This window comes from Taeniopygia guttata, chromosome 2 (genome assembly GCF_048771995.1).
Source record: "Taeniopygia guttata chromosome 2, bTaeGut7.mat, whole genome shotgun sequence".
In the NCBI taxonomy this organism is placed as follows: Eukaryota; Metazoa; Chordata; class Aves; order Passeriformes; family Estrildidae; genus Taeniopygia; species Taeniopygia guttata.
The window spans coordinates 133,409,769-133,433,655 of NC_133026.1; the positions used below are offsets into that span (position 1 = coordinate 133,409,769).

The 23,887-nt window shown below is 39.1% G+C and overlaps 1 protein-coding gene and 1 long non-coding RNA gene across 25 annotated transcripts in view; both read left to right on the plus strand.

Moving 5' to 3' along the window:
* Positions 1-23,887, plus strand: part of OXR1 (oxidation resistance 1) — a 338,566-nt gene that overhangs the window by 217,902 nt on the left and 96,777 nt on the right. The gene's annotated exons all lie outside the window — the stretch shown is intronic.
* On the plus strand, positions 16,460-21,575 carry LOC140682465 (uncharacterized). Its single transcript, XR_012054248.1, has 2 exons — positions 16,460-17,113; positions 18,787-21,575. It is a non-coding gene; the product is annotated as an uncharacterized lncRNA (long non-coding RNA).

Here is a 23,887-nt window from a genome sequence, read left to right on the forward strand (position 1 = left end):
GCCCGTGCTGATGGGGTGGGACCGTCTCCCTCCTGTTCAAGGGGGTTGTTTTCCTGTGAGAATAATCCAATTCAAAGGTCTAATTCAAGGCATACTGTTCCAGAACAGACCTTACTCATTGCCTATTATTTCTGGGTCCTTAACATGAGGGACTACCAAATACCTTGCAGCATGCACTGGGCTTCAAACAACCTGTCATTTTAGGTCTTCCTTTTAAACAAAGTTTTACCCTTTCCTGTATTAATATTTTCTGATTATTTATCATATTATTTTGCTAGATGTTGCTAGATAAATATTGCTAGATAAAGATTTTGCTAGATAAATAAGAGTCAGATTGATTTTCAGGAGTCAGATCTTCTGAGTTAGGATCACCTCCAGGACATCTTGCTGTGAAGGTCCTTTTGGAATTTAGGAAACTGGCTTGTTTTGCTTCTTTCCCTCAAAACTATTATGGGAACTGAGTGGTGTCTCTAAACCCTGAGACACCTTTATCTTGAACAAGGAAAACCAGTTCGATTTTATCATGGAGTTATTGTACTGTTGAACATCCCACAGTTTCAGAGCATTAGTATGCACATAGCAGTATGCAAAGACTTTACAAGCATAAAATATTCAACATGTACAAAAATTCTTTTTATAACTTTAGATACTAATTGGCCAGATACGTTCATGAAAACTAAATAGTGGCAGCAGCCTGCTATGTTTCCAGTGAATCTCATTAATTAATATGCTTGAGAGATTATTTTGTTCTTTTAATTTGTAGAAGACAGAATGACAGTCTGTTTCCTCTGCCAGAGGAAATGTGACAAGCATGACCTGTTCTAAGGGTTGCTGACTTGCAGTTTCTCAGGCACTTTTGCCACACATTTATTTAGGAACCTGTGTGACCACTTGGGTATGGAATTAGCTGCTTTTGTCCCCTATCTACAGGTTGAATTATGTTTTTCTCTTTACATTTGTATGTAAAACAGTGCCGGGGCTGGCTCTTTGATAATTTGCCAAGTTTCTGATGTTCTTGCTCTGAATAAATCTCAGAGAAAATAGCTCCTCCCTACAGTCATTTTTTAAAACATAAATGTACTAGGAAATGAAATGATGATTTGAAAATTTTTCATAAATTCCATCTACAAACTAGATGACATATTCTATTTAAAACCAAGAACTTCTCATTTTAATAAAACATGAGACACTGATTGTTCACAGGTCAGGAATGGAATAGCTCAACACAGCTGCTGATGCTAGCATCAGTTAGGTACTGAAATCTGCTGGGACCTTGGAGAGAAACCATCACCAGTGTGAACCCTGAGAAAATGCTGAATTACACCACTGCTGACTTTCAGCTGTCTAGTGGTTTGGCCCTAACTCAGCTGCAGTAGTAAAACATAGATCCCTGTGTGATTGCAACTACATAATGCACAGTTGAGTTGATTTTGATATTTTAGTTAGACTAGAAGAGCTTTGTCATGTTATCTGACACTGATCTAAATCTGCACTGATTTCTTGTGATTTTTTTTAATCAGTATTAAATGCCCGCATTTCAAATCTGTCAGATAGAAGATGATAATATGCCAAATGTAAAATATAAAACTTATTTCTTATTCAAGATTTGCTGAAAAACAAACCAAGCCCAGGCAGTTTTGCCTTCCTTAAACACCACATTTCTCTACTAGGGTTACTAGTGGGACTGTAACTCATCACAAGTAAAAAATATGAGAGTAAAGATAAATAATTTGAGAAGTAAAGGGCTCACCTTGAACCCTACAGAAGGCTCTTCCAAGAGAGGAGAATTTATTTTTCCCTGACAAGGTGGTTCTGAAGGATTGCCTGTTTGAATGAGAATATCTCCAAGTGGAATAGTGTAGTTTTAGGAATACCATGTCATTGTTACATGTGATTGTAAATAACCTGCCAGAAAACACTTTCTCCAATAAGCCCCATTAATAAAGATGGATTGGGTTCAACTCAGTGGCTCAGTATTCATTGGATGAGGTTCCTGTATTTGATGGTCTTTTAAAATACCCATCTCTTTCACTGTTTTACCCCCATATTTGCCATCAAATTGATTTTCCTGTTTAATCTACCAGAGACAGAAAGAGCATAACTTCATTTTATTTTGTATAGTTGACAAATTTCTTCTTCAGAGCAATAAATATTTTTCTCTACTCTGCTAAGAACAAGATGCTGCAAGTTCTTTTGAGTGATTTAATTTTTCAAGGGGGAGAATATGCTAAGTGGCAATTAGGGACAACTTGAAAAAAGGATACCTAATTTTATTTTTTAAACATGAATAGTGAAACTGTCACACTGAGAGAGGAAAAAAAACTTTTTGTTACAACTTCAATCTAAATTACTTAGCAAAGAAAGGCTAAAAGATGCTTTCATAGGGTTGAAATAAATATGTCTGAGGGATGTATAATTCATCTGAATAAACCCTGAGTTATTAAACTCTGCTTGGGTAAAGAAAGAGATTGCAGGGAAATGTGTTGGAGTAAAGGAATGGCAGCACCACAGATATGAAGAATATAGTGCCAGTGAAGCACCAATACAAGAAGAGGGCAGCACAAGGCTAGGTGTGGAAATAAATGAGAGTGGTGCCCAGGCAATAAAGAGGAGCAGAGCTATTGAAAATATTTACTTGATAAAAGCCCAAGTAGAGATACAGAACATCAGAAAAGCCCTGTCTCATATGATAATCCAGTGTTCTGTTAATTAACCAGCCTCCTCAGATCCTTATTCTGCTGACAACATTCTTATAAATCACATTTGGTATGAAGACATTTTTAATTTTAAAGAACAGGGATAGAATTTCTAAGTACCTTATTAGGAAAAATACAAAAGTCCCAGTTCTAGCATTCTGATAACTTCAGTTATAGTTTTGTGAGGGGGAGAAGGTGGGAACATTTAGCATGTTTTAGGTACTCACTGCCTTATAGACTTACACTTGCCCCTTTTCTACTGTGAGGATGACTTACATGGGAATAGGATGTAAAAATATAGGGGGAAAACCTAAATATAATTTGACTTTTAGTTGTTACAGACTTGAGTGGGAACATGTTTTTCTAACCAATACACATCATATGTATGAATGCAAAATTATGTATAGTGGTATCTAACCTCATACACTGAAGAGATATCTGTTGCTTATTAGCATAAATGATGTTTCAGTTTTGAATGTTCATCAGCTGCCTGTAAATTAGGATACTATCTCAAAGATAGGAGGTGCAGGTTTGGTCGGTATGATCTGGAGTTTTTAGCACAATGCATAGATGATTCTATCTTTGTCAAAGGAAGCAGTTTAAAATATTATTTATACAACCTGGACAGACTGTTAATATTTGCAGTTATTCTTATTTTCTGGGGGTTATATTACATGATCTTCATATTTAAATGCTCAGAGAAACAAGTTCCCTTAAAACCCTCTGCAGTAATACAACAGCTTTCTTCTAGTTTTTTTGTTGTTTTTTTTGTTTGGTTGGTTTGGTTTTTTGTTTGTTTGATTTTTTTTCCCCCACTGAAACCTCCCAGGTCTTCAGTTAGCTTGCTAGTGTCTTACTTATGGAAGAAGTATCAGAAATATGAAACTTACATGCAAATTGCTATTATCTAAACCAACACCAGCCTTGAGAGGCAGTTTAAATATGTGTTCTTCCCAAATGTCAACGTAACAAATGCCTGTTTTGGAAGACCAGATAAGTCCAAAACAAAACACAGTGTCTAGGTCAGTTGGCTCCCTCCATCCCAGAGCTTCCTGGGAGGTCCTGGGTAACCCCAGGCTAAATGCAGCTCCCAGAGCCATGTGCTGAAAACAGAGATGTGGCAGGCTGTATAACAGTGCCACCAGCTGATAGCATAAAATGTAGGGTTTGCTGCTATGGGAATTTGGTTCAACAATTATTTGCAGATCAGCTCTGTTGTAAAGCATCATTTTCCTCCCAAGGCTAGTGCTTGGAAATCTTCAGACAAAACGAACAGGTTTCTGCTGTAAGTTTCATCATAAACACAATACCTATGTCAGGGGACTTTTATTGATTTTTTTTGGGAGGGAGGGGGGAGGAGGAGGGGAAGAACAGATTGCTTTTGGGGTTCTTTTCAAATTTTCTGGGTATCAGGAGGCATGTTTTTCTTATGGCAGAAGGATCCATCTCTCTGAACTTGCCTACTTCTAATACAGCACAGATGAGAGAAGAATCAGGACAGTGTTCTAACAAATATCAGTCTTATGTTATTTTTGTGACACCCCAAGGCATGCAGGATAATTGTTTTAATTGCCATGGTGGCAGTTTGAATTTAGGTTATTCATAGAATGATAGAACATTGAGGGTTGAAACGTACCTTAAAGATCATCTAGGCCAAACTCTCATCTCCCCCTGCTGAGGTTGCTCAAGCCTTTATCCAACACCAGCACTGCCAGGGATGAGGCATCCACAGCCTACCTGGGCAACCTGTTCCAGCACCTCACCACCCGCTCAGGCAAATAATTTCTTCTTAATATCTGAATTTCCCCTCTTTTTGTTTGTACCTGTTGTTCCTTGTCCTATCACTTTAGTTCCTGATGAAGAGTCCCTCTCCAGCTCACCTGTAAGTCCCCTTCAGGTACTGGAAGGTGCTGTGAAGTCTCCACACAACCTTCTCTTCTCCAGGTTAAGCAGTCCCAGCTTCGCAGCCTGCCATCTTCATGGCCAATCTTGCTCCAGCAGTTCCATGTCCCTCTTATGCTGGGGACACCAGAAATGTATGCAGCACTCCAGATGTGGCCCCACAAGAGCAGAGGGCCTGAATCACCTCCATTGACTTGCCAGCCATGCTCCTTTTGATGCAGCCCAGGATTTTGTTGGTTTTTTGAGCTATGAGGCCATACTGCCAGCTCACATTGATGTTCACATCAACCATCACCCCCAAGTCTTTCTTCATAGGGCTGCTCTCAATCACATCTCTGCCTAATCTGTGGGTGTGCCTTGGACTGGGATTGCTGTGACCCTAGTGTTGAATTTAATGAGATTTGCATGGCCTCACCTTTAAAGCCTGTCCAGGTCCCTCTGTACGTCATCCCTTTCCTCTGGTGTGCTGATCACACCACGCATCTTAGTGTCACCAGCAGATCCATGCTGTCCACAAAGATGATGAACAGTTCAGCATCAATTAATGCTATTTGAGGGCAGATTTGATTTATGTGTTACATCTGTGATGATCCTGCTGGTGTAATTTTTGTTGAGAAGTGATTAGGAATGTAATTCCATCCTAGTGGGGAAATTCATATGAAAAAAATAAGGTATTTGCAACTCTGAGGAGTTTTATAGCCAACTAGTGCCAGTTGCTTGTTAACATTGTAGATGTATTAGCACAATAAACCTGTTGCCATGCAGCCTACATCACATCAAGGAAAACTTGAATAAACAGTCTTTTGCAGTATATTCAGGAAGCACTGATCAAAGTCATACAGAACGATTAAGGATTTAAAAGAATTTATTCTTTAGCTGTATTCAGGGTCTTAGGTTAAAGTGTAATTGGATTTCATTGCTTGAAGCAAGCTGCTCCCAAAACATATCCCACTCAGGGAAATGCTGTAAGTTGATAAATTAATGTATGGTGCAGGAACCAATGCTTTCAGTTTAATACTTGTATGCCCTCTACTAGAGCTTGGTTTTTCCTGGGATGCAAGGATATATAAGACAGAGAACAAGTCATCCCACTCTTGGAAATTACTTCTCTTGTTCACATGAGGGAGGGAAGGTGATGTTTTCTCCTCCCTCCCTTTCCCTTTCCCTTTCCCTTTCCCTTTCCCTTTCCCTTTCCCTTTCCCTTTCCCTTTCCCTTTCCCTTTCCCTTTCCCTTTCCCTTTCCCTTTCCCTTTCCCTTTCCCTTTCCCTTTCCCTTTCCCTTTCCCTTTCCCTTTCCCTTTCCCTTTCCCTTTCCCTTTCCCTTTCCCTCTTCAAATTCACAGCAATTAATGCAGAATTAGAGTTTCTTTCTGTAACCTTCTACTAACACTAAGTTCTTCTATATGTCTTGAAGTTTATGAGAGCCCTTACCTATACCCCATGCCATTCTGATATTTTCTGTGACTTTGGAGTGAATCCTTCTTCACTTTAAGAATTAGAATTGTATATAAAATAAATACATTATAAAACTTACTTCTCTTAATAAAAAAAAAGAATTGTAGAAGGGTACTTTGAAGACAGCGGTAATATTTGCTGGTGGGTAGAGGTTTTAAATGTACTTTTTTCTTGTTGTATTTAAGTGACCTATAAAGAGAATGGTTTTGGTCTGTTTAGCCCATAATCCAACAAACTGTTGTTACCGCTTCCATCAATACTACCGGAAGGCTTCAACTCAAACTATTCAATACAGATGATTTCTGTTCACCATGTTATGTTTTATCCCAGGTTTTGTTTCACTAATGCAAGCTAGGATCAAGCAATTTGCCACCACCATTCTGAGCAGAACCCCACCAAAAAGGCTGTTGAAATCAAAGAGATTAATTAATTTCTTAAGAAATCAGGAGTCTCACTTCTCTTTTAGAGCACATGTAATGCTCTAAATTTTGTATTGAGGTATATATAAATTCCTGTTCAAGTGAACTGAACTGCTCCCATGGAATTGAGATTCACTGTTACTGTGGGGGGATAGCTCTTCTCTGTTGTGTGAGTGCTGATCATCTTTGCACCATTAGGGCAGGCTGTCCTAACCAGATAAGTAAATTTTCCTGGTAAAGGGCAGTCTTGGCAGATGACAGTTTGCACCAACTGAAAATCCTAGCAGAAGCCACCAGAGTTGGGGGTTGCAGACATGCTCTGATTAGTTTCTTCATAATAAATTATGTATGAAAACATGCAAGTTATTAGCATTTCTTAATGGCTAGTGATTTAAGAGTTTTTCAAATGCAGCAGATATTTATATGCTGCCATCATTCAGGGGAAGAGAGGTTAGCGCATTGCTCATCCCACAGGGAAATTAGCTGTTAGCCAGTTAACCACTTCAAAGCATCAATGCCTACAAGTCTGATTATCAAATTAGATTAAATGCCTTCCATTTATCTCTGTAAAATTTATGAATTGAGATAATTTAAAAACAACAAGTAAGCTTCACAAAACTTGAGGGCAGAGGCAAAAATGTGCAATTCTTTATGTACGGTATAAATATAATCTGCCCTACTACATTCAGGAGTGAGTCCTGACGAAGGTATAAATCTGCACAAACTGTCAGTGCTCATAAAGTTTACTTGGAGTTTGCTTCATCAAAGCTTTAAGCAGAATGTGCCCATCATTTCTGCACAATGCTATTCAGAAGGCTGTAGGGAGAATGGAGAAATTGGCTTCACCTGCATAAAGGTGGTGTGTTAGGAATTACAGTGATTCAAATACAAGTATGGAATTATATTGGCAGCAGGAACAGTCTGGCAGCTTCTTCCCTTCCACGCAGGATGTGTGTGTGCATAGTGCATGCCCAAGCAGAGCAGTGTGTGGGACAAAATTGTTTGTTTGTTTCCCCACTTCCTGTCACAACAGACTTGCACCAAAAGTAGAACTGTAAATTACCATTGAATTCACAGCTTCAATCCAAGAATTGGAATTCCTTTTAAACTTGAATTGCTAACTTACTTGGAAATGCTTAATTCAGCTTTCTCCAGCTATTTACCACTGTGGTGCCTAAATGGTGTCTACATCTGCTTTTGTACCCTGCATTATGGTGATTTTTAATAAATGGGTGGGTTTTAATAATTGTTTGCTTTGTGTGTGGCTTTTTTCTTTGAAACAGCTGAACAGCACTGAGAAAGTATTCAGCCAAACCACTTTGCAGGATTGAAGCTAACTAGAAAAGGAATTGTATTTGCTGCTTGCAGAGTTAAAATGTCACCTTCTTGGAGACCACTCACCTCTTTTCAAACAAAAACATGCAGTGAGAGCACCATGTGGGAATTTCTAATAACTTTGTGAATCAGGATCTGATCACTGAAGTAAAACTTCCTGAGGCACAAAAGGGAGTGGAAATTATGTTCTGGTTGGTGCTTAAAGTAATCATAATAGCAAAGGAAATAAACCTTTTCACTCCAGGTCTGTCTTGCACATGATTGCGCAGCTGTTGAAATTTCACAGCCATCCACCCCGAACTATCTGTAGACATCTGTCCTGTGTCTATGTGTAATCAAATCCAAGAGTTCTTAACTTCTGCTGTGAAATTATTGTGGCAGCAAAATACTTTTTCAAGATATGTGTAGTACTTTTGTTACAACTACTGCTCCAGACTGTCAGTATGAAAGCACAACTTGTGAGACATGAGCTCTGGGTCTGTTGTATAAATAAATGATGTGATTTTTATAGCAGTGATAACACAAATAGTTTTCTCCATTACATATAGATAAGTGGCTCATTAAAATAACAGAAATACTTCTGTATGTTCTGTTCTCAAACCTTATAAGATTTTAATTAAGAAAAAAAACTTACCTCCAAACATTTTACTAATGAACCCATAATGAATTAACCACTTCCCTCATCATGTCAAGTTTTTCAAATGTTGGACACTTACTAAAATTTGATAATGAGGACACCCCAACATTCTTAAAGCCCATTAGTTATTTATTTGAGTTAAAAATTTTGACTGATTCAAGCTAATTATAAGATTACTTTATTAAGCAGTATCAGCATCTGTAAGGAACACAGTGTCTTCCCAGTACCTATCTCATTTAGCAGTTTATGAGTAATACAAAGTGGTCAAAGTCTTAATTACTCTGACACCTGGGAGCCCCATTAGTGAACCTGCAGTGCTTGGTGCCCTATGAACTTGACCAGAGAGCCACACAGTCCCTTCCTCAGCCTCAGATTTCTCATCTGAGAGGCTGCTGAGGAAGGCATGGAGATAAACAGCACAGAGAGAGGGTGATTGTGCCCGCGGTGGACTTGAGCTGGCTTTGCAGGAGCCAGGCCCAGCTCAGGAGGCTGGTTTGGAGACATCTGCCTGTGGATACCTGGGGCTGTGTATACAGTGATAAACCGAGCCAAGGGGATCCAGCAGAGATGTCAAGGTATAAATGGATCCTGTACAGAATTGTGTCACTTCTGCTCCCACAACAGCCTTTGCCTCTCTGCACAAAGTTTTGTTGTAGCAGATGAACTTGCCAAATCTGCCTGCCTGTGAGGCAAGTAGAATACACAGCTCTTTTTTTTTTTTTTTTTGTAGCAAGCTCAATAAGACCTTTAGTTGGTCTGTGAGCCATTAGACAAGCTTTAGCTGATGTTTTTGATCTCCTGAAATTGTAGATGTTCATGATTTCCTACAGTTTGTTTACAAAATTACAATTTACAAAATTTACAAAATTACAAAACATTATTTATTTAATGTTTTGTACTTCACAAAAGGCTATTTAAAGAATTTGCTGTATGTGTTTTATGTTTTATACAGCAGTTTATGTTTTATATGAGGTGATCTTCTTGGTGCAGCCAGAGGAATATATATGGAAAATATTCAAAATCTGTCCTTCTTTGTGAAAAGACAAACAGCAACTACCTTACAAACTCACCAAACTCATATATTATAACCATGCTCTTTTCTTTCTAAATACTAAAACTGCAGGACCCATATAATTTTTGTGTGTAATAATAACTCAGTGTCATATTTTGAATTTACTGAAGTACTTACTTCTTCTTAAGAGCTCAAATGTATTTCAGTGATTATGCAGAGAATATAAGAGCCTTCCCAACTGAACAATGAATGTTACATTTTAAAATAAAATTTTTAAAAAAGGAAAAATTATATTGAAACTGGTAGGAAAAGTCGTGTTACACTCATTTGAGTTAATATTCTGCAATTATGCTAGTAAGTGTTCATTGAATTAACAAGAGGATATCTGGCTTTTCCACTCTGGTCACTAGCCCAGAACTAATTTAAGCGGGTGGCGCTGGGTAGGCTCTGTGCCTCTGAAATGAACTGGGAATACTTTCTACTGTTCAAGTGTGTCATATAAGACTCTACCAATTAATACTGATGGGCTGCTCTAGTAGCAGCTGTGGCAGCGAGTCTGAAAGTTGGAGAAACATAAAGTAAACATTAGCGAGTAAATGTATTAGCGAGTATTCTCACCCATGAAGTGGACTCTCCAGAGTGGTGTTTAACCTAATTGGTAGGAAGGCACTGAGAACGTGCTCAGGCTGCAGCAGGACAGTCTGTCTGTCATGTTAATTAAGCAGGGTCTCCAGTCTGCAGTGCTCCAGTTTAATACACCATCACTGCCTTTATATTCTGCTGCAAGTCCTGGAGAACAGGAACCAAACCAGCTGTGTGTAGCACAAGGAAACACTCGGCCTACTTATGCTAGCAAAATCTACAGCTCAATCTGAAGGCTGCCTAACCTGTGCTTCTACCTTGGAGGGCTATCAGGAGCAATGACACCAGCCCAAACTGGGACCATTTAAGCACCTTGAAAACAAGCCAAAAGTCAACACAACATTCATGGTTTTTTATTTCCTTTTTCTAAATATTCAGTTACTGTATGGTCACAGACAAAATAGCTATGAGTTTATGACTGTATGGTACTGTGTTGTATGTTAAGTTAGAAGACATGCATCATTTACAATGTGCATAGGGATTCAGGGAAAAACTGCTTCCAACTTCAAACTGATTATATGAAGGGAAAGGTTGGTTTGGGTTTTTTTTTTTTTTTTTTTTTTGTTTGTTTGTTTGTTTTTTTTGGTGAACCATCCTTCTTGGATGAAGCTGGAACAAGACCCATCCAGGCTTGTACAGAGTGCACTGCTGGTGCCTGTGGAGCAGAGGGAGCAAGCTCTGTCTCAAAGCCCTTAGAACAGTCACTTCCAGAGGATGGGGCATGTGCACATTCCCTAGGTAAAAATGTCTTCTCAGCAGCCACCATATTTTGCTGTAGTCTTATTCTGCCCCTAGGGCACACAGCTGGGCCTTCAGGGTTCAGATATATATTTAAATGTCTACAATATCTGCAGATACGACAGACTGGAAGTTTATGTGACACAAAATAAGTAGAAATGAGATGAAGAGGGATCTGCAGTTTCAATGCATTCAAAAAGAGATGAATAATGGTAGGATAATTTAAAAGAAAAGAAAATGTTAGTTATGTATGTCTTTGCAGAAACCACAAATACTTGAAGCTCCTGTGAAAGTGCACAGAACTCTGCCACACAGTCTGAAAATATTTTTAACCTTTAAAAATAGCACATAAACATCTCAGAGTTTTGTTTGGTGAGGGTGTTTTTGGTTGGTTGGTTGGTTGGTTTGGTTTGTTGAGGTGTTTTTGGGTTTTTGGTTTTGTTTTTTGGTTTGTTTTTTTTTCTTGGTGTTTTGTTTGGTTTGGTTTTTTGTTTGTTTTGGTTTGTTTGTTTTTGGGTTTTTTTTTTTTTTTGGTGAGTGATTCCTTGCTAGATATTTTAGTCCTACTTTTCTCTTTGAGTTTGTGTTCCAAATGAGATCATTCCTGTTAGCCTATGGAGTTCATGTAGGACAGGCATTTGCAGTAGTGAACGGTGGAAACAACTTGCGTGGTGACTGCTTCTTCCTGGAATAGCATTTTAAAGGGCACAGTGTGCTCAGCAAGCTTTCTTCTTGACATATTATGAGGATAACTTTCTCAGACATAGGTCAGGCACAAATCCTGCCATTTGAATTGGCACAGCCCCCAAACAGCATTAAAGTCATGCCTGCAAATACAATGGAGTTAATTTGCTAACCAAAATTGCTAAGGACATCTATCAACTAGATTGAATTAATCAGATCATTGCCAGAGTAGCAGAGAATAGAATTGTTCCCTGATGAGAGTTCTGGGCCTCCAGTTACACAACCAAAATGGCACTTTTCCACAAAGATGTCTTCAGATGGCATTTGCACGCCTACATACCTAGCACTGCCTGGTTTCACTCATTTCTTAGCAGGGCTGTATGAATTGTGTGTCAAGCACAGATTTGGCAGCTCCAGTATGTTTTTGGGAGAGTTTATAAATACAGTGTTGTGCCTAAAATACAATGTTGTGACAGAGCTTTTCTTTCGCTAAATAAGTTTGTTTTACCCTGTTAATCATTCAATTTTATATGAGATGTTAGCTGTATAATAATTCAGAGGAATCAGTCATACTATAGTGTATTTTAAATTAATCTATGCCTTAGATTTCAAGAAATATAGTAAATAATTTTTCACTACCTTTTGTCTTTCAATATCTGTATACAATAGTAGTACTTTAAAATACACATTTAATTACTGGTAATAATTATATGGGTTTAGCATATCATAGTTTCACTATGTAGAACTAGATGTTTGTGGTGTTAATTTTTGACAGAGGAAAACGTATTAGAGAAAATCAGGAAAAAAATGAATTCACTTAAGTTTGGTTTTTTTAGGTTGTTTTGTGGGGTTTTTTAATTGTTCATTGATATGTCTTCTCTTGCATTCATAGACTAGGTTGATTTTGAGCTTTCAGAGGACTGGTGAGTGTTTTAGTACCACCTGTTAAAGTAAATGTAGGATTTTCTTTAGGAAATAATATTGGCAAAAGTAACAGGCTCTGAAAGAAGAAGAAAAAAGAAAAATAACTTGACCCCATAAAACTCCATGAAGCCTGTTTGGTCTCTCTGAGAAAGTGGCTGTTTGAGGATTTGTCTCCAATAGTCTGTTTTTATCTCCCAGGGGACTGGGAAGGGGAGGAGAGAGACCCGTGACAATTGGATAAGGGAAGGTTTACATGTCACCTATGATGGAAAGGCATGAGAGCAGCACTGTGTGCAGCTGCTTAGGTTGCAGCAGGAACTGCTCGCCATCCATGTCAAGGACAGCCTGGATCTCTCCAAACTATTTTGCATCTCTTAGTTTTACTTTTCAGTGCTCTCATTTCTGGAAGACCACATTAGCTTGAACAGAGATACACTAGGCTGTCTCTGAACTAGCTGACAGAGGCCTGATGAAGCCATGCATGCTGAGAAAATTGGTGCAAAACAGTGATTCTGGGAGGCCTAGTAGAGCAAAGAAAATCCCATTGGATTAACACACTCTGCAGAGCCATTTGTATGCCCATGTTACTCAGTTCATATTGTGCTTGTGAGCTGCCTTGATTGTGCAGGATGGTTGCCCTGGGTAACTCAAGTGGTTGGGTTGTCCACAGATCCTGGAAGCAACAAAAGCAGCATTGCCCTTGAGGTGATGAACTGTGCTGCTTGTCTGGGAATTTTGTCAGGCAATTTCAGATACAGTGGAAGCAAATGGATGGCTGACTTCTATTCTCTGTGGATAAATGGAGAACAAATTAAAGTTGTTGGCTTTTTTGTTTGTTTGTTTTTGTTTTTTGTTTTCAAATAAGATAGATGGGGATATTGAAAGTGTTTAGGCAATAAAGTTTTATCACCTGCTGGATTGCCCTGGGCAGTAGCTTCTTTAGTCTTGTTATCTCAGTCCACTGAAGTATTCAGCCAGGCTGAGTGAGGGCTGTTAGCACACCCATTCAGTTTATGAACTGCCATGGCCTACAGACAAGATCTAATGCTGCCTAGAGATCAAAGCCTTGATTGATGCAGTCATTGACATCATCTCTTGTTAAGATTTCTTCATGTCTACATGGTCCATCCAGACCAGCAGGTTCGGGATCTTTTCAGTTAACCTGTGTCATCCTGTGTCTGTGTCACCCCTGGGCTGGAGAGAGAGCTGAACTGATTTCTGAGCCATACTGAGTTTGTGGCTCCTTTTGACTGTCATCTGGGACTTGCCCTACAATGTAAGTGTCACTCATTCAGGCTCTGTCCTCTCTCTGGTACCAGGATACTTTTAAGTCAAGCCCCATTGCCATGCTTCAGATGAATTGGTGTCCAAGCATAGAATTCATTGAGAGATTCTGCATTGCGTCTTTGAAGTATTTTATACATTCCCATTTATACAGTTAGAGTGTATGGTGTAAAAATTATTGCAGCAACATTGAGGGCTTCCCGTTTATGTAAAGTTCATGGATTAAGAATGACTGTAGTACCATTGCCTGGATATCCTATGTGCCAGGACTAGGTGAGTGCAACACTACTACTGTGACATCTATTACCACAAAAATTTGTTTAGAATTGAATACTATTCCTTAATAAGGAGAATTGCTTATTACTTATTTAAGGATGTAAGAGTTGTGTGTGAGCTTTTCTGTTCGTACCTTGTTTTCTACATGGTTACAAAATGTTAATTACAAAGATATCTTGTAATGAAAACTTATCTTAGCCTTCCTAAGCTTAGGTATATAGCTTGTAATATTAGTAGGTGTGGTTGAGGTGTCATAAGGAATATGGAAGAAAATCGCCAATATTTTAGAGAAACATAAACAAAACTAATGAGAGGAAGAGCAAAGAAAAAAAGGTGGAAGAGATGAATAGGCAACTGAGTAGACTTTATACCCCAGGGGCCCAGAATGCCACTGATAAACTGAAGCTATATAGCTTAATGTTAGAACAGGTTTATATATATGCCTTACACTTTTTGGTATTCTTAACCTAATAAGAGCATAACTGTGTTTTCTTTTTCTGTATGTAAATATACAATGTAATGTTTTAAAAGTCCTATTAAAAGGACTTTTAAAAGTCCTTTTAATGTTTTAAGTGTTGAGGATTTGGCCAGTTGTACAGCCTCTCTCTGTCTCTTTGAAAGGTCATGCAGATCAGGGAGATTCCTGGGGAGTGCAAATAAACAAATGCACACCCATCTTCAGGAGAGAGGATCTGGACCAGTCAGGCTCCCCTCAGTGGGAGCAGCAGCCACATGCAGCCCCCAGATGATTTGGTGTGACTGGGTACAGCCAGCCTGGGGCTACCAAGGGCAGTGCCTGGGAAACTGGATGCATCCTCTGGCAAGGTGACTGGATCACTGAATGAAAGGGCAGCAGTGGATGTTTGGAGTGACTTCCAGAGGCTACTCCTGATCTAAATTAGACTAGAGGATACTCTCTAGAGATAGGCGGGGTTCTTTTTTGAGAATAAAATGCTAAGCTAGCAAACAGGAATTGAATAAACCAGCTCATTCAAGGCAGTGGGAGCTGTGCAAATGAGATATATGTTGGCCAGTGTTGGCCAGTGTTGGCCAAGTGTCAGCCAGTGAGTCCCCTGACATTTCTTACATGTTAATTTAGCCTGAGTCTGAAGTGTACAAGATATAAGTTGAACACTAAATCTTTGGAGTTCTTCCTACCCAATCAAATACAAATCAGAAATACATATGGAAGAGAATGTTTTGGTCTATTTATAATGCAGGTATTCTAGACAGCTAGTTATGAAAGGAGTATTTTCCTGCCCTTTTTTTTTTCTTAACTGAAGAAAAACTTTCACCCTATAAACAAGGGAAACAGGATATCACCTGTGTAATTCATGCATCTGATACCATAATGTCTTAAATGGTATTGGAATGCAAGTAGGAAAAAGATTTTGCCATTCAACACAGGGCTAAATATGAGTATAGATTACTACCTGGGTACACATACAGGGTATGCTGTCTTTTTTTGGGGGGAAAAAACAAAACAAAACAAACTTGTATTTCTTTTATAGACTATCAAATTTTAAAATATGCCAGACTCTATGGGGTCAACTTTTCCATTATTCAGGTGAGAGATGTAAGTGCTATACAGTATCAGACCAGATTTAAGGGGATTTTAGGCAGATGTTAGAGGCAACATGTTAGGCCTCTGCATAGGAGTGAATATCTTCTGTTCTCTTCAAAACTTTGGGTTGAAATCCTGAACCCAGTAAAACTGATAGAAAATTTTGTTGATTTCAGGAAAATAGAATTTCAACTTTAGAGTTTCATCTTGTGCCTATCAAAGTGAATGAGTAATGCCATTGATTAGGGTGAGATCAAGAATGAGTCACAAACCCTCTGTAGTCCCTAATGGTAAAATATAGATTATCTCCTTTTAGGACCTTCTAGGATCTTTTTCATGTGAACTTCAAAGAAGTAATGATAAATGTCTAGATAAATAACCCTGGTAACATCTGAAGAGATCTGCCCTCATGAAAGTCTATGGCAGATAACACAGATTTATTACTAAGCAGAATGTATATTTTGGGGGGCTGTTTGTTGGATTCTTTTGTTGATTTTTTTTCTTTCTTTATTTTTTTTTAATGAGGCAGCAGATGTTTACTAAAGACTAATTAAAAGAAATTTGTCAGCATTTGTGGATTTGTTCCTTTCATGATTCAGGGGATAAGCCTGCTTTGTTCTTTCTCTTTTCCTCTCCCTCTTTATTGAAGTGTTTCTTAATAACTACTGATCGAAATCTTCTGCACCAGTATTTGATGACAGTCAATTTGGGACAGAGTCCTTCTTACTGAATCTGTTTCTGTCACCATGCATCTTGCAAACAGGCTGGCCAAAAGTGTATGTTAGATCCAAAGTGTGTCTTTGCACGTTGATGGCCCTGTGTGTGCCAGGTCAGACTAGGAGGAAGGGGCAGTGCCTTACATCCTGGAGGCTCTTGACACTGAGCCATGGGTCACTCTGGAGGTCTCCTGTACTGCTATGTCTTCAGGGGTCTGAAAGTCCCTGCTTCAGAAGCCAACTGATGACCTTTTCTTAAGGTGCAGAAAGGTCTTTATATGAACATACCTGTGCCTGGAATTAACTCACTGTATTTGTTATGATGCTGGAATAGTGCATTCCTGCATGGAGAAATGAACATAGAATTTGCAGGAAAAATAAAAGAGAAGGACTAGATCTTGTTTACTTGTCCAATTAATATGTCTGGGTTTGCTTACAGCTAGTGTGACTGACCCTTAGGTGGTCAAAGAAAAATAACATATTTCATATGGAAAAGAGATCTGTAGCCTTGATTTCATGAGCTGTAGTAGTACTTGGATTTGGAGTTTTTACTTGTTATAGGTCTTATTTTTTTTATTATTCCTGATTTTCATCCAGGATTAAGTCTGGTTGAGAGAAATTTTGTTCAATTAAGCAACTGAGCTTTCAATGTGTTCATTATACTCAGATGCTGATCCCCTTGAAATTTTATTACAACCAGCAGAGAGCGCATATCTGTGGCAATCCATTTGCATGAATGCACAAAAAGTTTTCATCCGTATTCTGTGCTGGAAGACCTGATGCACTGTCAGTGCAGAGATTTCCCCCAGGGTCACTGTTTGGATGAAAGGTGAGAGACTCTGCCTTTCACTTTGTACTTCAAGCCAAACCCGTTCCCCTGAAACACATGGAAATCAGCAGCAAAGCAGCTGAGTGTCTGATGTGGGGCTGCCCCTGCTGCCTCCCAGAAGGTAGGAGCAGCTTCCTGCCTAGAAAGCATTTCTGTTCATTATTTTCCATCAATCAGGTCTTTCATATAAAAAAGGCAGAAAACAGGGAAAATTATTTCTTTTTAATCATTGAATTTTGTTTTCCAGGTGGTTTAGTACTATTAGAGAGCCGGCTTAATGCACGTTTCAGTATTTTCATTGGCTGCAACAACAACATAATATTGTAAATACAGGTGAACCCGGTGGGAAGAAATGATGATGTCTGACTCCAGTTCAGAAGGCTGAATGATTTATTTATTAAAACTATACTATAATACATTAATATACTACTTAAAGGAGATACTAAAACTACAAACCTGCTTTTTCTAACTACCATATCTAACTCCCTCACAACTCATGACCCTCTCGGGAGAGTCCAGACACAGGTGGATTGGATTGGCCATCAGGCTCAAACAATCCTCACCAGAATCCAATCAAGCAATTACTCCAGGTAAACAATTCTCCAAAGACATTCCACATGGGAAAAACAAGGAGCAGAAATAGAAATTGTTTTCTCTTTCTTTCCTCTGTGCTACTGTATGAAAAAAATCCTAAGAGAGAGTAGAATGTGCCTGACACAACATAGAACTGTATTTTTTCCCTAAATCATGCAAGACTGATTTTCAGGATAAATGAAATTGGTTTATGTTAAGTAGGAAGTTTTATTAATAGTGAACAAGTTGTTGTGTAGTACTGATCTTGTCTACCTCCTCAGACTCCACAGAGTAGCTACTTCTAAAGGAAATCATCTGTAGATATAGCCAGCAATCAGGCAGAGTCCCAGCAGGTAGCTTATATATATTCTCAATTTCTCAAATAATGTAGACATATTGTGAAAGACTACCTCAAAATATCTTTAAAACTTCTGCCTTATTGCTACCTCTAGCTGTTGGGCAGATGCCTTTTCTTCAGCAGCTCCAGCCACAGATCTTGTGTCCCATTCCTCACCTCACATTTTCAATCACTGCTGTCTCCCTTTGGGGACCTAGTGGTGGGGCAGCTCCAGGAGATGTGGCTGGGGATCCTCACAGCCTTGCTAGTGATTCTGCACACAAACAATCTCTCCAGTCAGTCACTGTTTCTTACTGTGAGCATTCCCCATTTGAGTTTTACTTCTTCATAGGTATAACCTGAAATACCAACTGACAGGTGTCAGTGTTGTGACTCTCCTGAGGCATAAGGCACTCAGAGCAGGGATTCTGCTCCTAGGGTGATGGTTGCCATCTACTGTAGCTGTTCCCTGTTATGAGACATGAATAGGGGCAGATTTCTGCCCATGTGGATGACACCACCAATTTTTACAATGAGTTTTTATATTATGGTTTTGTATTTGTTCGTAACTGATGTTCACCTAATTTAGATTAGGCTGGTTTGATTTCTCACTTGTCCTAAATTGTTGTAGCAACAGCAGTAGTACTGACGTGGTAAAACCCTGAAGACACATGAATACTGAATAAGAATATGATTTTCCTTTCAAATTCACAGGGTTTGAACTCTCCCTCATAGCATGCTTCTTTCTCTTATGTCATTCCAGGTTATTCCTGATGCTGCTTCATGACTTAAAATCACTTGTCTGTGATTTTAAGTATACTGCTTTGCTGTACTTCATCAGAGACATTGTTATTTAGGAGAATCATGTAGCTCCACATCAGTAATTTAGAATATATTGGAGAGACATAGGTTTATGTGTATGCATTTATATTTTAAACTCTTATCTCCAAAATTCTTGCAGAAAAAAACCCCCTGAAAATAGTGTTTTGTGAAAGGCATAAAGAATTAGTCATCAGAAGAAGTTAGCTTGGATTTCACTCTGGAAATAAACAGGTACATGAAGGCAAAATAACTTAGCAGAAAAAAATATGTGGATCATTATATGAACTGCCATCAGATAACATAGGTTCTGACCAAAAAAGGGATGAACACTTAAGTATTCAATTAAATTCTTTGTAAAGAGACCTGGACAAACCAGAGGATTGGACAATCACCAACTGTATGACGTTCAACCAGGGACAGTGCCAGATTCTGCTCCTGGGGTGGGGCAGCCTTGGATGTTTGGACAGACAGAACTTCTGGAAAAGCAGTGCCATGGAAAGGGACCTGGGAGTCCTGGTCAATGGCAAGTTGTCAGCAGTGCCCTGGCAGCCAGGAGGGCCAACATTGTCCTGGGAAGCATCAGGCACAGCATCACCAGCCTGGCAAAGGAGGGGATTGTCCTACTCTGCTCTGCACTGGGGCAGCCTCACCTCGAGTGCTGAGGGCAGGTCTGGGTGCCACAATATGAACGATTATAGAGTGTCCAAGGGAGAGCAACAAAGATGGTGAAAGGCCTTGAGGGGAAGCTGCATGAGAAGAGGCTGAGGTCACTTGGTCTGTTCAGTCTGGAGAAGAGGAAACTGAGGAAAGACTTCATCACAGTCTACAATTTCCTCACGAGGGAAAGAGGAGCAGGTATCAATACTTCACAGGGCTCATGGAAATGGCATGAGCCAGGGGAGGTTAAGGTTGGATATCAGGAAAAGATTCTTCACCCAGAGGGTGGCTGGGCACTGGAACAGCTCCTCTTGGAAGTGGCCACAGCACCAAGCCTGACAGAGTTCAAGCAGTGTTTGGACAATGCTGTGACCATGTGTTTGCATGTGGCATGACTCTTGTGGCTGTCCTGTGCAGGACTAAGAGTTGGACTCTATGATCCTTGTGGGTCCATTCCAACCAGGATATTCTATGATTTCATGATTGTATATAATTCTTCCAAACTTCTCTATGACTACATCATTTCCAGCCTCTACTCTTTGCTTCTGTTGTAAACTGGTAAATCCTAGTTAGGAATGAGTGTGTTCTGCTGTTGTCTGCTTGCCTCCAGAAGGCAAAGTAAGTCAGTGCAGAATCAAAGCACATGCATACAGCAAAAATTAGTTCAGATCAGCTGCACAGGAATCTGAGCATAATTCAATCTAAATTTGGTCAGTATACAAGACACTCTGCAAGCAGGATTCACACACACCTGCATTTTAGTGAGTGAGGAGCAGGTCAGAGCTAGACCATGCTGTGTCCTACTCCTCCCCTCATCCTCCCTGAGGGCTTCTTCATCTCAGCTACCTTGTACCCATCTCCTCCAATGTGTATCCCAGTACCCCTTCCCCGTGCCCAGGAGAAGGAAGGGCTGGCTGGAGGGTGTACCCACTACTTCAGTGTCAGCTCTTCATGCAGCTGCTGGGCCACCACTGGCAGTGCATCTGTGGTTAAAAGGAAACTGCTGCACTGAAAAGGCACATGGCTCACAGAAAATATGTGTTACATCATGCTGGACTCAGAAGAATGACCTTCTTTTTTCTAAAAGAAAAAAGAAACAGGACAACACAATATTTTGTGGTAGTTTTACACTGTAGGATGGAAATATTTTTAATATTTTTTAAAAGATATTTTGAGTTAACTTACAAAGGAGAACTAGGCAAGAAACTTCAGAGATTTGCATGTCATCTATCATTCATTGTAAGTGGGCAGGAGAGCTGTGCATTTCTCTTCTGTAAAATTGCAAGGTAGTGGCTGTCTTTAAAATCAAGGGCCTTTTTGGCTGACAGAAAATAATGTTACCTGCCTCATTAAAAAGTTGAACTGTACTTTATGGCTGTTTTCAAATATTACAGTCAATTTTACTGTTCTGCAAAATATGCCTGAACATACTTTATCCTTAAAAAATTGGGAAATCATTCAATACGGGCTTGCAAAAGATTGCAGCTTGGCCTGCTGAAGAGTCATCTGACAACAATTTTAATGATATGTTAATATAGATCAAGCAACACTGTGATGGATTTATTATTGCAGTTTTTTGATTGCTAAAGCAAACAGGGTATCAGTTTAACACTGATAACTCAATTCTCATTTTCTTTTTATTTCTCATCTGGCTCAGCATTTGTTGCATTTCCAAGATAAAAAATGAATTTTCTACTAATAACTGTGTATATGTAGAAGAAAATTTATTTTTACGTTGGTTCCCACAGAAAGAAACACTAACTTTGCTGTTAAGTAAAATTGCTTATGAATTGCAGAATGTACAATCCTTCATCTAATTTTAAAAATGGATATGAAAGTTCTAATTTTTAGAAACAAAAAACAGTAATTTAAGTTTCTCATGTCAAAAAAATGGTTGTTTCTTTTTCTTTGAAATGTACAGTAAGGTAAATGTCTCAATAAATTCAACAGGGATAATAGAAAGTCAGCTCCGTTATTCTAGTTGCAGATCTGTGTATGTGCATTCACAATCTTATGTAAAAATGTTCTGGTGAATTTATTTGAGTTGCATGATTAAATAAAAGGTGGAACTTTGACCTTGCTGTGAAAATGAAAATCTATTTTCTGATTAGTAGTTCTCAGAAGCTTGTCAAAACTGTGGAGAAGGAATCATGGCTGATTAATGAACTTGTATTTGATTCACTCATGTGTCTGATGCAGGAAGGTGTGGGAATGACATGTACTGCCTGTGGCTAGAGCAAGAAGAGCTATTGCATGATGCTTGTGGAAATTACTCAGCTGTAAGGAGAGGGAATGAATGTAACACATTCTTTTTGCATGCATAATTTGCCATCTTTCCTCATTCATGGCCTTGTGAGGGTGCAGACCATGATGCTGCTCTAGCTTTAGCTTTAGCTTTAGCTTCAGCCCATGCCTATATGCTTGGAGTGGACTGCAGACTGATGTGCTGGGATAGTAAAACTCCACCAAAGGATATTGCATTTTTTATAAATTTACTTTCCTGGAAGAGGCTGGCTTTTATGGTTTCAGTTCCATAGGCACCTATACTTGGGGAGAACAGGCTCCTTTGCACAGAGCATGCAAACAGGAAATGCATGTTTGTAATGGATGATGTTTGCTGGAACAAAGAGCAGAGTTACAAATACTGTTCCCTCCTTTTTTATACTTATTTTTTAATTGACTTTGCTGGATATACCCTGCCCTTTTAGATTATGCTTTGTCTGAGATCAACCATATCTATATACATTAATGCGCCACAGTTTAGTAGGAACTTTGGAAATACACATCAAAAGACCAGAGTTCCTATAAATCTCTCATTCAATCAACCAGACTCTTGTTCAGACTATATGTTCTGAAGACCTGTTGGTCCTCAGAAGACCTGAAGACCTCTTTTCAAGTACCTTGAGCCTACTTGGTGAATCTTATAGTAAAGGAAACATTTTCTTGTTTTCAAGCCCACTTTATATGTGATTCCCTGTTTTGTATGCGATTCATCACCAATACTAAGATCAGCCTCTTGTCTTCTACAAGATGCCCACCTTTCCCCCAAAGAAACTACATGCTTCTGGCAGCAGTATTTGCTCCTGTGAGTAGCAATGGAGCCATCCAAGGAAAATCAACCATACTCTGTATTTTTCCATCAGCCTCCAAAGAAAGACTGAAAGGAGAGGACAAAAAGCAATAAGAGGAGCCCTCTAATGGACCTGTCAGAGGCCCTGGCCCCAGCCTTGCCAAGTATGTGTGTCCAGTGCACAGCATCTGTCCCAGCTCAAACCCAGGCTCTGCTGGGGCTGGCTTTTGAGATAGTCCAAACTAGCTCAAACTTTGGTTTATCTGTGCAGCATAGAGTGAAAAACTATGTGAGCCAAACTGACTCAAGGTGAAAAGCTTAGGCCATTTTATTTTATTTTTTTTTCTCAAAAACTCTCCTACACATGAAGGTCTGTGAGCACTGAACACAGGTTGTGTTACTTTGACCAAGGCATTCCTGTGGATAGTCTCAGTTCCGTCAGAGAGAAAAAGAGAAAAATTTTTCCCAGGCTTAGCCTGGTAGAAATCTTTCTCTTTTTCTCTCTGACTGAACTGAGAATATCCACACACTCCCATGCCAGTTTTTTATCCCAAGGTGCCAGTGAGTATCCAATGCTGAGGTCTTGGTGACCCCCTTATGCCTGTTAGGACTTTCTTCCAGCACTTTTGAGTGTACCCAAGCACTCAATGTGAATGCTCAGGATCTGGGCATGTGAGTGAAGATGTAGATATGAACGAGGTCAGAATGGGAAAGCTGGGAATAACTTGGAGACAAGAAAAACAGCAAAAGAGAGTTTACAAAGCAAGACAAAATGCAGACAGGTGCCCATAAATTACATAATGTCATTGAGGTAGTTTTGTTGATGTAGTTGGTTTTGTTTTGGCTTCTTTATCTGAATAAACTGGAGGAATAGAAAGGATCAGAGCAGTAGACACTGTGCTTCAGCTGTTCCCAGATGGTGGCTGGCATTTTAGGGACATTCTCAACTGGCATATGTCAGACTAGTGATATGATTACTATAGACTGGGGCTTTGATGGACCAGCCTTAGAACAGCAGAGATTCAACTGACTGTAGATTTAGAATTGATCCCTATTTTTGCAAAGTGTCTAACACCACCTAATTTCTATAAAAGTAGTTATGATAACTGTAGGTTGCTTTGGAACTACACTGAACTGTTTTGTAAACAATTCTGGTATTTCAGAGTTTTATATAGAAATTTTATCTGCTATATAAACATGTGTGGCTATGAATTTAAAAAAAATAACGAAAGAAAAAGTGAAAAGTGGAAATAATTATTTCTAGAATGCCATATATTACAAAAAATTAGCAAAACACTTTAGTGATCAAAATATT